The sequence below is a fragment of the Elephas maximus genome, chromosome 19 (genome assembly GCF_024166365.1).
Source record: "Elephas maximus indicus isolate mEleMax1 chromosome 19, mEleMax1 primary haplotype, whole genome shotgun sequence".
Classification (NCBI taxonomy): domain Eukaryota; kingdom Metazoa; phylum Chordata; class Mammalia; order Proboscidea; family Elephantidae; genus Elephas; species Elephas maximus.
In genome coordinates, this window is record NC_064837.1 from 82107280 (window position 1) to 82125748 (window position 18469).

Genomic DNA, 18469 nt, shown 5'->3' on the forward strand with positions numbered 1-18469 from the left:
ACCTTTAGTAGTAGTGGAGTTACCGCTTCTCTGAAAGTCTGGTAGAACCATGCAGTGAAGCTGTCAGAGCCAGGACTTTTTTTGTTGGGAGTTTTTTGATTATCTTTTCAATCTCTTCTTTTGTTATCTGTCAGTTTAGCTGTTCTACCTGTCTTTGTGTTAGTTTAGGTAGATAGTGTTTTTCTAGGAATTCATCTATTTCTTGTAGGTTTTCCAATTTGTTAGAGTACAATTTCTCGTAGTCATCTGATATGCTTCTTTTAATTTCAGCTGGGTCTGTTGTAATATCACCCATCTCAATTCTTATTCAGGTTATTTGTTTTCTCTCCTGTTTTTCTTTTGTGAGTTCGGCCTATGGTTTATCAATTTTTTTGATTTTTTCAAAGAACCAGCTTTTGGTCTTGTTAATTTTTTCATTTGTTTTTCTGTTTTCTATTTCATTCAGTTCGGCTCTAATTTTTATTAAACATTTTCTTCTGGTGCCTGAGGGTTTATTTTTTTGTTTTCTTTATATTTATTCAAGTTGTAGGGATAATTCTTAGATTTTGGCCCTTTCTTCTTTTTAGTATGTGTGCATTTATTGATATAAATTGACCTCTGAGCACTGCTTTCACTGTGTCCTAAAGGTTCTGATAGGAAGTGTTTTCATTCTCATTGAATTCTATGTATTCCTTTATTCCATCCTTAAAGTCTTCTATAAATCAATCTTTTTTGAGCAGGGTATTGTTCAATTACCAAGTGTTTGATTTCTTTTCCCTGTTTTTTTCTGTTATTGATTTCCACTTTTATAGCCTTATGGTCAGAGAAGATGCTTTGTAATATTTACATGTTTTGGATTCTGCTAAGGCTTGCTTTATGACCTAATATGTGGTCTACTCTAGAGAATGTTCCATGTGCACTAGAAAAGAAAGTATACTTGTTTGCTGTAGGTCTATGAGGTCCTGTTGCTTGATTGTGGCATTTAGATCTTCTGCATCTTTATTGATCTTCTTTCGGGATGTCTTGTCCTTTACTGAAAGTGATGTGTTGAAGTCTCCTACTATTATTGTGAAGCTGTCTATCTCATTTTTCAATGTTGATAGAGTTTCTTTTATGTATCTTTTAGCCCTATCATTGCGTGCATAAACATTAAGTATGGTTATATCTTCCTTTATAATGAACTTAACTTTAAAGCCTATTTGTCAGAAATTAATATTGTCACTGCTGCTCTTTTTTGATCGTTGTTTGCTTGATATATTTTTTCCATCCTTTGAGTTTTAGTTTGTTTGTGTCTCGAAGTCTAAGGTGTCTCTTGTGGGCAGCATATAGACAGATCGTGTTTTTTAATCCATTCTGCCACTCTCTGTCTCTTTATTGGTACATTTAGTCCATTTACATTCAGCGTGACTATGGATATGTATGAATTTAATGTTATCATTTTGATGTCTTTTTGTGTGTGTTGTTAACAGTTTCTTTCTCCCACTTAATTTTATGTGCTGAGTAGATTATATATAGTCCTTACCTCATATTCATTGTTGTTGATTTTGTTTCTGCTGAGTATTTTTTTCTTGTATTTTATTTTGATGAGTAGAATACTTTGTCTTCTTTTGGTTACCTTATTATTTACCCCTGTTGTTGTCATTGTTAGGTGCCATCGAGTCTGTTCCGGCTCGTAGCGACCCTATGCACAACAGAACAAAACACTGCCCGGTCCTGCGCCATCCTTACAATAGTTATTATGCTTGAGCTCATTGTTGCAGCACTGTGTCAATCCACCTTTTTGAGGGTCTTCCTCTTTTCCACTGACCTTGTAGTCTGCCAAGCATGATGTCCTTCTCTAGGGACTGATCCCTCCTGACAACAAGTCCAAAGTATGTAAGACACATCTCGCCATCCTTGCTTCTAAGGAGCATTCTGGCCGCACTTCTTCCAAGACAGATGTGTTCGTTCTTTTGACAGTCCATGGTATATTCAAATTTCTTCGCCAACACCACAATTTAAAGGTGTCAACTCTTGTTCAGTCTTCCTTATTTATTGTCCAGCTTTCACATGCATATGATGCAATTAAAAATACCATGGCTTGGGTCAGGCACACCTTAGTCTTCAGGGTGACATCTTTGCTCTTCAACACTTTGAAGAGGTCCTTTGCAGCAGATTTGCCCAATGCAATGCGTGTTTTGATTTCTTGACTGCTGCTTCTGTGGCTGTTGATTGTGGATTCAAATAAAATGAAATCCTCGACAACTTTAATCTTTTCTCCATTTATCATGATGTTACTCATTGGTACAGTTGTGAGGATTTTTGTTTTCTTTATGTTGAGGTGTAATCCATACTGAAGGCTGTGGTCTTTGATCTTCATTAGTAAGTACTTCAAGTCCTCTTCACTTTCAGCAAGCAAGGTTGTGTCATCTGCATAACGCGGGTTGTTAATGAGTCTTCCTCCAATCCTGATGTCCTGTTCTTATTCATATAGTCCAGCTTCTCGGATTATTTCTTCAGCATACAGTTTAAATTTACCCTTAGTTTTCTAAATTTAAACCTTACTTTCACTTCTTTGTATCGCCGTATCTTCCTGCCCATATGGAAGATCTATGATTACATTTCTTAGTCCCTCTTACTGTTTTAATGTTGAGTTTTTTTTTTATCTTGCTTTGTTTTTTTTATTTCCTTGTCTGGGTTGACTTCTGATTGCTCTGCCCAGTGTTCTAGTCTTGGGTTGATGCCTGATATTATTGATTTTCTAACCAAAGGACTCCCTTTAGTATTTCTTGTAGTTCCGGCTGGGTTTTATGAATTCCGTAAACTTCTGTTTATCTGGATATGTCCTAATTTTACCTTCATATTTAAGAGACAGTTTTGCTGGATATATGATTCTTGGTTGGCAATTTTTTTTTCCTTCAATTTTTTAAAATAAGTCATCCCATTGCCTTCTTGCCTGCATGGTTTCTGCATAGTGGTCTGAGCTTATTCTTATTGACTCTCCTTGGTAGGTGACTTCTTGTTTATCCCTAGCTGCTCTTAAAATACTCTCTTTATCTTTGGTTTTGGCAAGTTTGATTATAATATGCCTTGGTGACTATCTTTTAACATCTACCTTATGTGGAGTTCGGTGAGCATCTTAGATAGATATCTTCTCATCTTTCACGATATCAGGGAAGTTTTCTGCCAACAAATCAACAATTCTCTCCATATTTTCTGTTATCCCTCCCTGTTCTCGTTCTCCAATCCCTCGCAGGTTATTTCTCTTGATAGAGTCCCACATGATTCTTAAAATTTTTCATTTTTTAAAATTCTTTTATCTGACTTTTCTTCAAATATGTTACCACCAAGTGATTTATCTTCAAGTTGAGAAATTATGGCTTCTACTTGCTCAATTCTGCTCCTCTGATTTTCTGTTGAGTTGTGTAATTCTGTAATTTTATTGTTAATCTTCTGAATTTCTGATTGCTGTCTATGGATTTTTCCAGCTTATTAAATTTTTCATTATGTTTCTGAATAATCTTTTTAATTTCCTCAATTGCGTTATCTGTGTGTTTCTTGGCTTGTTCTGCGTATTGTCTCATTTCCTTCCTGATGTCTTGAAGAGTTCTGTATATTAATCTTTTGTATTCTGCCTCTGGTAATTCCAGGAATGCACTTTTACCTAGAAGATCTCTGGATTCTTTGTTTTGAGAGCTTATTGAGGTGATCATGGTCCATTTCTTTATGTGACTTGATATTGCCTGTTGTCTCTGAGCCATCTATAAGTTATTATATTAGCTTATGCCTGCTTACTGTGTTGTAGCCTCTTGCTTTGTTTTGTTTTGATATGCCCAAATGGGCTGCTTAAGTGAGCTAGCTTGATTATTTTCACCTTTGGAACTCTGACTTCCTGTCCCCAGATGGAAAGAGCTGTTACCAGTTATGTCATTCTAGGAGTCCATTCACTTTTCTTGTATGAATTCAGCTCAGGTGTCCAGGTAGCTGATCATGATGTATGTGGCACAGGCTCTGTCCTACAGTCTTAGAGGGGCAGTGGTGATTGGTGTATATACCAATATCTGATTGCAGCAGGGGGTCACACTCTGAACAAGGCATGGGGCTGAGAACTGACCCCCAAGTGTCTCTGAGGAAATCACGTCCCTGTTCCCTAGAGTGTGAAGGTGGGTGGGTTCTTCAGATGGACCAGGGGCTCCTAATATTTTTTATTGTAAAGACTGGGAGGTACCAGTTATCCTTGGACCCCTAGTGGGTGGCTGGGTGACCAGAGTGGAGCTATCAGTCCTTAGGCCCATCATGAGGGTAGGTAAGGACCCTATTTAATGGGCAAAGCAATGCCAAACATCACCCACCTCTCCGCCGCACAGCTGAAATGGTTAGAGTCTGCCAACAAGGGCGTAGTCTCCTGAAATAGGCCCACACAGGTCCATGCAGAGGGGAAAGGTGCTCAAAGTCCATGGACTGTTTTTGCCTGGACAGGAGCAGCTTCTTGCTGAGCTCCCCTGCTTAGTGGAGCTGGCAAATTATCTTTTCCCCCAATTGCAAATTTTTTCCTTCTCCATGGCTGGGAGGATGGCTCTAGGCACTCAACAGTGCGTATCTCAGGCCCAGGGAATTCAGCCACTGAAGCTGGCTTGTGAGTGGGGGACACTGTAAAATATACTGAAGTACTTAGCTTTTGCTGAGAGCGCCATTCTTCTCCGGTTCCGAAGGTATGAGTAGGCTGTGTGGCTGGCTGCTTCTCCATAAGGAAACTGTGGCAAAATGCTAGTACCAACCCACTGCTGCCACTCCGGAATGATGCCTGAGAGCTTTCCACGATTCAGGCCCAGTAACTCCTCTCTGCTTCTGTACTGTCTCTTCTTCCCCCTCAAGTCTGTTCTTTTTCTAAGCTTGCCTTTGATGCTCAGGGCTTTTAGTTTGTCATAAATATACTCATTTCACTTGTTTTTTTGGGTCTTTGTTGTATAGAAGGTTCACCAGAAGCATCTGTCTATTCCACCATCTTAGCTCAGCCAGCGTAAACAAAATCTTTTGGATGCTCTAAAACTAAGAGAAATAGATCACAAATACTGAACTTGCAGTGGTAAAATTATAGGTATATGGTTTAACAGTTCTGAAATTGTTGTATATATTTACTAGGTTTAGACAAATAAAGAAGTGTATTTTAATAATGGAGTCCCTGGTTGGTGCAAATGGTTAACATTCTCAGCTGTTAACCGAAAGGCATATGTTCAAAATTTCACATTTCTAATGAAGACGATACTTTACAAATTCGATTAAAATTTCACCTTTTATATGAAAGTGGGTTTCTTATTTTATTACTTATAAAATATGAAGTAAGGATGAATATTAAGCAACTTATTAATGGATATAAATATTACATAGAAGTCACCATCTTAGGTCCTCTGTGGGATGCAAGGATGAACATAACTCTTCTCAAGAGAGATCTGCTAGAGAGAGGAGTGAGCAGGTTACTGAGGAATCCAAGGGCCCCTTCCAGATTTCCCCTATGGTCTATAATATAGCAGAGATGTGGCCTGACTTTATCTGGTTTCCAGGAGATCAGTACACAGTCTTTGCTGAGGTTAAAAATATTTCCACATCTTTTGAAGGTTTCTGACATTCTACTTTTTATGTCCTGAAAAACTGCCTTAAAAAAATTTTTTTTTGCCTTTAAGCCATTATAAAATAAAATATGATTAGTGTGAATGTTGCTAGTTGTTGGAAGGTTTGCAATGATTTTGCATTTTATTCTTCACAAGGGAAATTTTACTCTCTAAAATCAAAAGGAGATAACTGCAAAGATTTTAATAGACAGAATTGATAAACTATTACTACATTTAAAATAGCATTTGAATAGTTGGGAACTAACTGAGTAGGTTAGGAAAATGGAAGAAGTTTTTTCTTAACTTTTCTGGATACCCATTTGGATAAGTGGACTTATGGAGAAGATAACTGTGAGACAGAATTACAAGGGAATAAAACATTTTTTCCAAAAAGCTTAATAACTCAGTGTCATGGATTGAATTGTGTACCCCAATAATATGTGTCAAATTGATTAAACCATGATTCCCATTACTGTGTGGTTGTTCTTCATCTGGTGATTGTAATTTTATGTTAAAAACTATTAGGGTAGGATTGTAACACCCTTACCCAGGTCACATCCCTGATCCAATGTAAAGGGAGTTTCCCTGGGGTATGGCCTACACCACCTTTTATCTTACAAGAGATAAAAGGAAGGGAAACAGGCAGAAAGTGTGGGACCTCATATCATCAAGATAACAGTACCAGGAGCAGAGCGAGTCCTTTGGACCCGGGGTCTATCCTTAGAGAAGCTCCTCATCTAGGGGAAGATTGATGCCCTGAATTTGGACTTTTACCCTACTTCACTGTGAAGAAATAAATTTCTCTTTGTTAAAGTCCAACCACTTGTGTTATTTCTGTTACAGCAGCATTAGATGACTGACACTCAGGAAGATAATTTCATGGAAAATGCAATGAGCCGTAATCCAGTGACAGAGTTGATAAGATATAAGGCTAGCAGTCACTTTTCAATTTGTGCTTCAGTCAAAATGAAAAATAAATACATTATGCCTCTTTCAGTTCAAAAATAAAAATGTTTATATTTAAATACATACATGCACATTTTTAGGAAGCCATACAGAATGTGGAACATTAAAGATCGTGATGGAATAAGAAGACAAACCAGTGAGTAACTGAAATTTTTCTATTTTTTAAATAATTGGGTTACTTATTCTGTCTTGTAGCAATTGTATTTAGTGTACTCATATGGTCTTGGCAACTAGACCCATAAATCTTAGGGTTAAAAATTTAAATATATTACTTGTAATAAAAGAAGAAAAATTGAAGAGAGAGAGTGAAATGAACAACTAAACGGAGGTCACAGAGCTTGTCCTCCTAGGCCTTTCTGATGATCCTGACCTTCAGATTGTGACCTTCCTCTTTCTATTTATCACATATGTATTAAGCTTCACTGGAAACCTGACTCTCACCACCCTAACCTCGGTGGACTCCCATCTACAGACACCTATATATTTCTTCCTCCGGAATGCCTCCTTCCTAGAAAACTCCTTTACAACTGTATGCATTCCTAGATTTCTGGGTGCAATTATCACCAGGGATAAGACCATTTCTTGTAACAACTGTGCAGCTCAACTCTTCTTTATTTTCATGAGGGTGACAGAATTTTACATTCTGACGGCCATGTTCTATGACCTGTACATGGCCATCTGCAAGCCCCTGCACTACACAAGCACCATGAACAGGAAACCCTGCTCCCTGCTTGTGTCATGTGTGTGGCTGAGAGGGTTTCTGACCATATTCCCACCCCTTATGCTTCTTCCCCCCCGGATTACTGTGCTTCCAAGTCATTGATCACTTTGCATGTGACTATTTTCCCCTCTTACAACTATCTTGCTCAAATACACGGCTCCTAGAAATAATTGGTTTTTACTTGGCTTTGGTTACTTTGCTATTCACTTTGGCATTAATGATTTTGTCCTACATGTGTGTCATCAGGACTATTCTGAGAATCCTGTCTTCCAGTCAGAGAAAAAAAACTTTCTCCACTTGTTCCTCCCACATGACTGTCATTTCCACCTCTTATGGAAGCTGCATCTTCATGTATGCCAATCCCTCTGTGAAAGAAAAGCATCATTGAACAAAGGAGTTGCTATTCTCAACACCTCTGTTGCCCCCGTGCAGAACCCCTTCATTTATTCCCTGAGGAACCAGGAAGTAAAACAAATCTTCGAAAATTTCCTCCAGAACGTAGTGTTTTCTACAAATTGGGAGCTTTTTTTTTTTCTTTTTTAGCAAAAATACAGATACATGTGGTTGACATGAGTTGGAATCGACTCCACACCAACAGCTGTTTTTTTTTTTTGTGGGGGGGGGTGTATAAAGAACAATTAAATATAAACCTGAAATTCATAGATGTTTGTACAGGTATGTTTGTTCTTTTAGAGTCTCTTTACCTGTCACATCATTTGATCTGATATTTTGCAAATCCCTCACTTTAACTTCTGTGCCTGAGTTTCTCCAATACAGTGTCTATTAACGTATTTTAAAACATGGTAAAGTTTATTTCTCCTACTGAATTTTCTGAAAACCTTATATTTTCCTTGAAGACACACTGTAGTTAAGACAGAGTAAAGTTGTTTTAATTCTGTTTATTTTCTCAACTCTTAAAAGACACAGTTATTATTGCTTCTTACTTCAGATGTAGTGTTTCAAATGTATGTAATTTCTTGTGTATTTTCGAGATGAATATTGATAGTGTTTTCAGTAATGTTTATAGAATTTCCATGCTCTGTGTCATTGTTCATTAAATTCAGTTTAATGAGTACTATTGTGTTGCACTTTGAATACAGAGCTTTATACTTTGCGAAATTTAATGTATATTTTCTGGATAAATATTGATCATGATATTAAGTAATTTTTATAAAATTTTCATGTTTTTAAAACTTCTTAGGAGATATTCATAGTTTTTCTAAAACATGCAAAGTAAATGCACTAAACTAAAACACATTTCACTTCTAGTTTTTCTGTAAATTATAAAAGTTCCACATTGCAAACTACAAAAATAAATTTAGGCTACACTGTGATTATTTTGGAAAGCCTGGTGGCGTACTGGTTAAGTGCTACAGCTGCTAACCAAGAGGTCAGCAATTCGAATCTGCCAGGCACTCCTTGGAAACTTTATGGGGCAGTTCTACTCTGTCCTATAGGGTCGCTATGAGTCAGAATCGACTTGACGGCAGCGGGTGTTGGTTATATGAACCGTGTTGTGATAATGATTCATCTGGCTTAAAATATAAAACATTAATTAATGGCTATATTTTAGAAGAATTACAATTTCAAATTTTCTTTTGCTTTTCTTGTTCTCCCAAATTATGTTAACTAGAAAATTTTGTTTAACAGACTTCATTGTTAAATTGTAGACTACTTACAAAGTGAAGTATAAGAAAAAAAAAAAACTTGAAGTACTTGTCAAATCATGAAAAGTGTTGTTATGCAGATTCTTAGTATAATGCAAATAAGTTTGGGTGTTTATATGTATCTATATGCTTTTAAGATCTGGAACACAATGCGTTCCAATATGAGAAATGAACATGGTGACTTCTCTCTGATGAATTTAAAACCTGAAAGTCTTGGTGATACCTTACACTTGTCTGTGATTTAAATAGTCTCAGAGATCTTTTACATATCCCTTTTATTCATGTATTTATTCATTTCTTTATTCCCAAATTTCAGTATCTACATAGGAAATGATTCAGTGATGGAAAAGAATGGCTTTTGTGCTTGTTCATATCCAGTGTAAGGAAAAAAGTAAATTGATGATTATAATCCAATTGTATATAAATTCCATAATATCTCTATGAAGAATACACTGTACAGGCACATGAAAATATTAAGGTTATAAATATAATAGGCTTGCCCACATTATTCAGAATTTGGAAAAAACATTACAGCAATAAGGAAGGCACAATCATTGTTATTTTTATGTACTATATTAGGATTACAGTCATGATAGAGACAGCAGATAAAGAGAAAAATTAGCTACATTGCAGAGCCTTGCATAACTAGACATTCCATTAATAACTAACATTTAGTTAGTACTTAAAAATATTACACACACGACCCAGTATAAATGCTTAATTATTTTTGCACACTCCTATGACATAGTGGGTTCCTTGGGTGGTACAAACTGTTAATGCTGCACTCAACTGCTAAACAAAATGTCGGAGATTCGAGTCCACTCAAAACTGCTTCAGAAGAAAGGCCTGGAAATCTACTTCTAAAATATAAGCCATTGAAAACCCTATGAAGCACATTTCGATTTTTAGGCACATGGGGTTGCCATTGACTGGACAGCAACAGTTCTTTTTTTTTTTAACTACATATGTAGTAATCATTCTACGTGACTACACTTTATGTTTCTAAACTTGATTGGCATCTGGCATGCTGGAATAACAGCTGTCATTCTGAGCAAACTAAGTAAATGACAGTCTTTGCAACTACAGACAAAGAGAAAAATGCTTATCCATGTATGTAAATTTGGGGTTCCATCTGAAATTGAGTTAACTTTGGTGTATTCATATATATTTAATACATTATAAGCAATAAGGTACTTTTTTCTGGTTAAATAAATAATGACTGTTATTGAAGTACTGAGTTATGATACCTAACTTTCAACTTACCATCAATAAAAACATAAGAAAATTAGGCACTTTAGCTTTTCCAACTTCAGTGTCCTCATTTTTTAAAAATAAAGATGAAAATACTTTAGTTTTTATGCCATATGCTTACCGTGGAAACCCTGGTGGCATAGTGGTTAAGTGCTACAGCTGCGAACCAAAGGGTTGGCAGTTTGAATCCACCAGGTGCTCCTTGGAAACTCAAGGGGGCAGTTCTACTCTGTCCTACAGGGTCGCTATGAGTCAGAATTGACTTGACAGCACTGAGTTTGTTTTTTTAATGCTTACCATGAGATAAAACTATAAAAGATATACATAGATTAATTTTTTTTTAAGTAAGAAACGTTATTCAAATGTAGCACTGTTTAAGAATCCAACAGTATGAAGGGCTTAGGTTTTGCTCCAAATCTATGACTTTGTCTGTTTATGTGTGAAATAATATAAATTTTTTTTATATGTATATAATTTTTTTTTAGGCACTCCAATCTATTGTGCACAGGTGAAATTTCTTTCCCAGCTCTTAATTTCATATCATATAAAGCCATTACTTGCTAGTCACATTGAGTTTAGTCTGGTCAATTTAAAAATATCAGCTTCATATTCAACTAGCTTCGGCCAGGCATTGAAATTTGGATGGAGTCTTGGGCTCCTTTCAATGCCTCTTCTCTACTCAGAGATAGTTCGTGATTGGGACAAAGGCGGAAGACAGATGGAAAAGGACAAACACATTTTATTTATCTGGTGCTCCTTTAAATCTCTTTTGATTAACATTGGATCTTGGTGGGAGGGTGTCTAAATGCAGATACTCCTATATGGTGCATATGAGTAAATTCAATGGACTTCACACAAATTGCAGTGCTACAACCAATCCCTCACCAGTATTTAACTCTGAGGTACACAACATAGAAAATTACATTAGTGTTCCTTAATCTGGAAGCAGCTAAACTTGAAAGGGTTTTTGCAAAATGCCTAAAGTGTGATTATCTTTTCTGATGTTTAATTGATCTAAGGGAAATCTGCACATTCTTGGTTTAACAAGTAATAATTGTAATGACTACTTCACTTCCTCTCACTCTCTGTGCCCAAATGTCTCTCTGAAATTATCTTTCTCTTCTACTCAAATTGAGAGGGCAGAGCAGCAAATACAGTGTGATATACCAAATCATCGTAAAGAGAAGCGTGTCATTCTCAGAAGCACTGCATATTCATGTATCTGGTTCTCTAAGACCTTTTAAACTTGACCTTGAGAGTCATTGTCAGGTTGCAACATTCACAGAAAATGGAGGGAAAATCATTTCTAAGCTGATGATTACATGGTTCCATTAATCTTTCTCTTTTAGCAAACTCCACTGTATATGGAATAATGAGAGATTCTAGATAATGGTTTCTGGTAGCAGAATCTGTCCAACTGTCAGTTATTTAGCTCTGTAATGGTTGCTTGACCCTAAAATTATCTTGACTGTAGGGCGTTATGAATCGAATTGTGTCTGCCCCAAAATATCTGTTGCAAGTCCTAACCCCTCTACCCCCCTCTACTCGTGGTTATAATTGCATATGGGAATGTGTCTTTTCCTTGTGTTAATAATGTAGCAAAAACAAACAAATAAACATTGCCATTGAGTCTATTCTGACTCACAGCAACCCTATATGAAAAAGTAGAACTGCTTCATGTGGTTTCCAAGGAGTGGCTGGTGGATTCAAACTGCCAACTTTTTGGTTAGCAACAGAACTCTTAACCACTGCACCACCAGGTTTTCCAATAATGTAGGATGTGTCTTAAATCAATCTTTTGTGAGATATAAAAGAGCAGATTAAGCCAGGAATAGCAAGCATAGTTGGGAGAAGGTAGATACCATGCCACTTGAAGATCATCAAGGAACCAAGGAACAGAAGCTGAAAAGAGACAAGGACCTACCCCTCGAAGAGACACAGATAGAATGTCTTCCTCCAGAGCTGGTGTCCTGAAGTCAGACTTCTGTCTAGCCTCCTAAAATGTGAGTAAATAAATGTGCTTGTTAATGTCACCCAGTTATTGTATTTCTGTTACAGCAGGACACGACAATTAAGACACGAAGGTTAAGCATTTGATTTTTATAGCTTTGGAAAGTCAACCACAATGCCAACCCAGAAGAAATTTTTCTTAGCATCCTCTTACAAAGACGTGAAAACAGCTTGGCACTATTTCCATTTTTCATATCTTTGTAAATTAATACAGTAAAGGAACCAGCATCCAAGTTCAGATGAATGAGGAAATACACATAAGTGAATTTTCTCATGAGAATTATGGTGTATGACAGTACACTAGGCAAAAGAATGGTATATCATCACATTGATTAATTAAAAAGACATCTAGAACTGTTTCTTAAGCTCGCTCAGCCTCAGATGCATTGGCTCAGTTGTTTATCCTCAGGGTAGATCTGAAAATATAGATAACAAGTGTATTCACTCTCAGTTCAGGACAATCCTTGCACAGAAACAACAGGAAAGCAAAAATAATAATAAATTTTATTGAAGATATTGGAAAGTAAAAAAAAGAAGCAAAGTATTTTAGGATTAAAACACAATATATTAAGGAATTCAGAATGATAATCCCAGCAAAGGAGGTCACTTTTCCCTGCCCATAATGGAAGAGGTAGCTGAACAGATAAATCAGGAAATCTTCCTAACAGGTTAGAGAACAAAAACTGGAGTGTAGGACTTGCCAAGTTTGTGAAGCTAGAAAACTTTTATATTTTCAAAGTTTATTTAAAAGGTTAAGCCATAGAAATAAGAGTGGGGAGAAGATAGCCTTTACCTTAAAGAAAAGCTTCAAATTACATCAATCCATGGATTTAGATTAATATGCCTTTGAATATTAGTGTCCCTAATCATCTGCTAGAAAAAAGCATAAAATCTCTGTAGGAAGATATCATTGCCCTAAACACCAATATATTTCTATAACTTTGTCACACAACTCCTATCTATCAGGAACAATACCCTGGCACATAAGCAGATAAAGCAATATAAATAAAATCAAACAAAGCTAACAATAAAAACAGAGGAAGAGTGGCTATAGAAAATAGACTCAAAAGGCACAAGTGTTAAATTAGCTATGCTTAATATATTCAAAAGATCACAGTAAGAATTGTAATTTTGATTCAAGTTCTTAGAATTACTGAGGAAAAAAAATCTGATATTTAAAGCTCTCCTTAATAACTCAGTGGAGGAGTTTAAGAGCAGATTAACACAGCCAAAGAAAGAGTAGTGTACTGGAACAGAACTCAGAAGAGTGAATATTTGAGAAATACTAAAGGAAAACTAGAGAAGGAGGTAAGAGACAAAGAGATAAGGAGAGAACATCTACCAGATGGATTTATGGGGTTCCAGAAAGAGAAAGGAAAAAAAAGAGAGGCAATTTTTGAAGTGATAAACCAAAAAAAAAAACAAAAACTGTTACCTTTGAGTCGATTCTGACTCTTAGCGACCCTAGACAGAGTAGAACTGCCCCATAGGGTTTCCAAGGAGCTGCCTTGGATTTGAACTGCCAACTTTTTTGTTAGCAGCCAAGCTCTTTTTTTTTCCCTTCTTTTTTGTTTTAATTATTTTGTTGTTGTCATTGGGAATATACATAGCAAAACATACACCAATTCAACAGTTTCTACATGTACAATTCAGTGACATTGATTACATTCTTTGAGTTGTGCAACTATTCTCACCCTCATTTTCTGGGTTCTTCCTCCCCCATCAACATGAACTCACTGTTCCCTAAGATTCCTATCTAATCTTTTGAGTTGCTGTTGTCATTATAGTTCTTTTTTTTATTTTGCTATAGGTTTACAGAGCAAATTAGCTTCTCATTAAACAATTAATACACATATTGTTTTGTGACATTGATTGCCAACCCCACGACATGTCAACACAGTCCACTTCTCAATCTTGAGTTCTCTATTTCCATTCCTCTCTGTCAGACCAGTAAGTCTGCTCTTTTTTTTTGAGTTAGAATTTTGTTCTACATTTTTCTCCAGCTCTGTCCAGGACCCTCTATTGTGATCCCTATCAGAGCAGCTGGTCGAGGTAGCTGAGCACCATCTAGTTGTGTTGGACTCAGTCTGGTGGAGGTCGTGGTACTTGTGGTCCATTAGTCCTTTGGACTAATCTTTCCCTTGTGTCTTTCGTTCTCTTCATTCTCTCTTGCTCCAGATGGGGTGGGACCAGAGAAGTGTCTTAGATAGCCGCTCACAAGTTTCTAAGACCCAACAGGTTACTCACCAAAGTAGAATGTAGAACATATTCTTTATAAATCATGTTATGCCAATTGAGCTAGATGTCCCCTGAGACTATGGTCCCCAGCCCTTAGCCCAGTAAATTCTGTCCCTTTGGGAGTTTGAATGTGTCTATGAAGCTTCCATGACCTTGCCTTGGGCAAGTTGTGCCGACTTTCCTGGCATTGTGTACTATCTGACCCTTCACCAAATTTACCACTTACCTATTGTTTAGTGATTTTCCCTCCCCACTCTTCTCCTCCCTCGTAACCATCATAGTTTCTTTCTGTGTGTAAACCTTTCCATGAGTTTTTCTAACAGTGATCTCATACAGTATTTGTCCTTTCCTGATTGAATTTCACTCATCGTAATGTCCTCCAGATTCATCCATGTTGTAAGATGTTTCACAGATTCACCATTGTTCTTTATTATTGCATAGTATTTCATTTTGTGTATGTACCATAGTTTGTTTATCCATTCTTCTGTTGATGGGCACTTAGGTTGTGTCCATCTTTTTCCTATTGTTAATAATGTCGCAATGAACATGGGTGCACATATGTCTGTTTGTATGATGGCTCTTATTTCTCTAGGATATATTCCTAGAAGAGGGATAGCTGGATCATATAGTATTTCTATTTCTAGCTTTTTAAGGAAGCCACCATATCTTTTTCCTAAATAGTTGTACCATTTTGCATTCCCGCCAGCAGTGCATTAAGAGTTCCAATCTCCCTGCAACCTCTCCAATATGTGTTAATTTCTATTTATTTTTTGATTAGTGCCAGTAATGTTGGGGTGAGATGGTGTCTCATTGTAGTTTTCGTTTACGTTTCTCTAATGGCTAGGGATCGCAAATATTTTCTCACGTGTCTATTAGCCATGTGAATGTCTTCTTTACAGAAGTATCTGTTCATATACTTTGTCCATATTTTAGTTGGTTTATTTGTCTTTTTGTTGTAGAGGTGCAGGATTTTCCTACAGAATTTAGAGATTGCAACTTTGTTGGACTTGTCATAGCCAAATATTTTTCCCAATCTGTAGGTTCTCATTTTACTGGGTTGGTGAAGTCTTCTGATGAGCATAAGTGTTTAATTTTTAGAAGATTCCAGTTACTAGCTTATCTTCTGGTGTTTGTGTATTGTTGGTTATGGTTTGTATGCCATTATGCCATGTATTAGGGACTCTTGTGTTGACCTTGTTTTTTCTTCTATGATCTTTATAGTTTTTGATTTCTTATTTAGGTCTTTGACTTATTTTGAATTAGTTTCTGTGTATGGTGTGAAGTATGGGTTCTGTTCATTTTTTACAGATGGACATCTAGTTTTGCCAGCACCAATTGTTAGAAAGACTTTTTCCCCATTTAGTGGACTTTGGGCCTTTGTTGAAGATCAGTTGACCATAGGTGGGTGGATTTACATCTGCATACTTGATTCAATTCCATTGATTACTGTGTCTGTCATTCTACCAATACCAGGCTGTTTTGACTATTGTAGCTGTATAGCAGTTTCTGAGGTCAAATAGTATGAGGCCTCCTGCTTTATTCTTCTTCTTCAATAGTGATTTACTTCTCTGTGGCCTCTTATCTTTCCAAATAAATTTAATTATTAGTTTTTCCATCTTTTTATAGAATGCTGTTGGACTGGCATTGCATTGTACTTGCAGATTGCTTTGGGTAGAATTGACATTTTCACAATGTTGAGTCTACCTATCCATGTGCATGGTATGTTTTTCCATTTATGTAGGTCTCTTTTGGTTTCTTGCAATAGGATTTTGTAGTTTTCTTTGTATTATTATTATTTGTATATGTCCTTTACATCCCAGGTTAGATTTATGCCTAAGTATTTTATTTTTTTAGGGCTTATCTTAAATTGTATTGCTTTACTCATTTTCTTTTCCATGTTCTTTTTACCGGTGTTTAGGAATCCAACATTTTTTTGTATGTTTATCTTGTATCCCGCTATACTGCTGAATCTTTCTATTAGTTCCAGTAGTTTTCTTGTGTATCTTTGAGGATGTTTATGTACAGTATAATATCATCCTCAAATAAGGATAGTTTTACTTCTTCCTTGCCTATTTGTATGTCCTTTATTTCTTTTTCTTATTGCTGTAGGTAGGTCTCCTAGCACAATGTTTAATAGCAGTAGTGATAAAGGGCATCCTTGTTTTGTTTCTGTTCTCGGGGGGATGTTTTCAGCCACTCTCTGTTGAGAATGATGTTGGCTGTTGGTTTTCTTTAGATGCCCTTTATTATGTCGAGAAATTTCCTTTTTATACCTATTTTATTGAGACTTTTTATCAGGTATGGGTGTTATACTTTATCTAATGACTTTTCTGAGTCTACTGAGATGACCATGTGATTCTTTTGTTTTATTTATGTGGTGGATTACATCGACTGTTTCTCTAATGTTGAATCATTGTTGCATACCTGGTATGAATTCCACTTGGTCATGGTGTTTTTTTTAATATGATGCTGAATTCTATTGGCTAGAATTTTGTGGAGAGTTTTTGCATCTATATTCATGAGAGATATTGGTCTGTAATTTTCCTTTGTTTTTGGTGTCTTTGCCTGATTTTGGTATCAGGGTTATGCTGTCTTCATAGAATCAGTTAGGAAGTATCCCTTCTTTTGTATGTTCTGAAATAGTTTTAGTAGTACTACTGTGAATTCTTCTTTGAATGTTTGGTAGAATTCTCCAGTGAAGCCATCTGAGCCAAGGCTGTTTTTATTGGAAGGTTTTTTTTTTTTTTTTATTACCTTTTCAATCTCTTCTTGTTATGGGTCTGTCCAGATTTTAGAACTCAGCTTATGTTAGTTTAGGAAGATAGTGTGTTTCTAGAAATTTGTCCATTTCTTCTAGGTTTTCAAATTTGTTGGAGTATAGATTTCATAGTACTCTGTTATGAACCTTTTTATTTCAGTTAAGTCTGTTGTAATGTCCCCCGTTTCATTTCTTATTTGGGTTATTTTTGTCTTCACCTGTTTTTCTTTTGTCAGTTTGACCAGTGGTTTGTTGATTTTGTTGATCCTTTGATAGAACAAACTCTTGGTTTTGTTGCTCCTTTATATTTTCTATTTCATTAACTTCTCTCTGATTTTCATTATTTCCTTTCTTTTCATGGCTGTGGACTTCTTCTGCTCTTCTCTTTCCGTTTGTCCAAGTAGTATAGCTAGTGTTTTGATTTTGTCCCTTTCTTCATTTTTGATGTGTGCATCTATCACTATTGACCTCTGAGCACTGCCTTTGCTGTGTCCCAAAGGTTTTGGTATGGGTTTCCATTCTCATTTGAGACTTTGAATTTTTTTTAATTCTCTCTTTGATATATTTTATTACCCACTGTTTTTTTAAGCAGGTTGTTATTTAGTTTCCGTATATTTGATATTTTTTCCTTGCTCTTCTTTTCATTAATTTCTACTTTTGTTGCTTTGTGATCAGAGAAGGTGCTTTGTATTATCTCAGTGTTTTGGGTTTTGTTTAAGGTTGCTTTGTGCCCTAAGATGAGGTCTATTCAGGAGAACGTTCCATGTGCATTGGAAAATAACAGGTACTTTGCTGCTGTTGGGTGGATTGTTCCGTATACGTGTATGAGGTCAAGTTGGTTGATTGTGGCCTTTAAGTCTTTTATATCTTTGTTGAGTTTCTTTCTAGATGTTTTGTCCTTTACCAAAGCTGGTGCGTTAAAGACTCCTACTATTATTGTGAAACTGTCCATTTCTTTTCAGTGTTGTTAGAGTTTGTTTTATGTTTTTGGACCCTGTCATTGCTTGTGTAGATATTTATTATTGTTATGTCTTCATGGTGGTTTGTCTCTTTAATCATTATATAATGTCCTTCCTTATCTTTTATGATTTTTGTTTTACAGTCTATGTTATCTGAGATTTTTGTTGCCTCTCCTGCTCCTTTTTTGTTTGTCATTTGCCTACTATATTATTTTCCATCCTTTCATTTTTAATATATTTATGTCTTCATTTCTAAGGTGTGCCTCTTGTAGACAGCATATTGATGAATTCTGTTTTTTAACCCATTCTGTCACTCTCTGTGTCTTTACAAG

The 18469-nt window shown here is 36.1% G+C and overlaps 1 pseudogene; it reads left to right on the forward strand.

Moving 5' to 3' along the window:
• The first annotated feature begins 6843 nt into the window (after positions 1-6843).
• LOC126063212 (olfactory receptor 6C3-like) lies at positions 6844-9166 on the forward strand (annotated as a pseudogene).
• The last annotated feature ends 9303 nt before the right edge of the window (positions 9167-18469 follow it).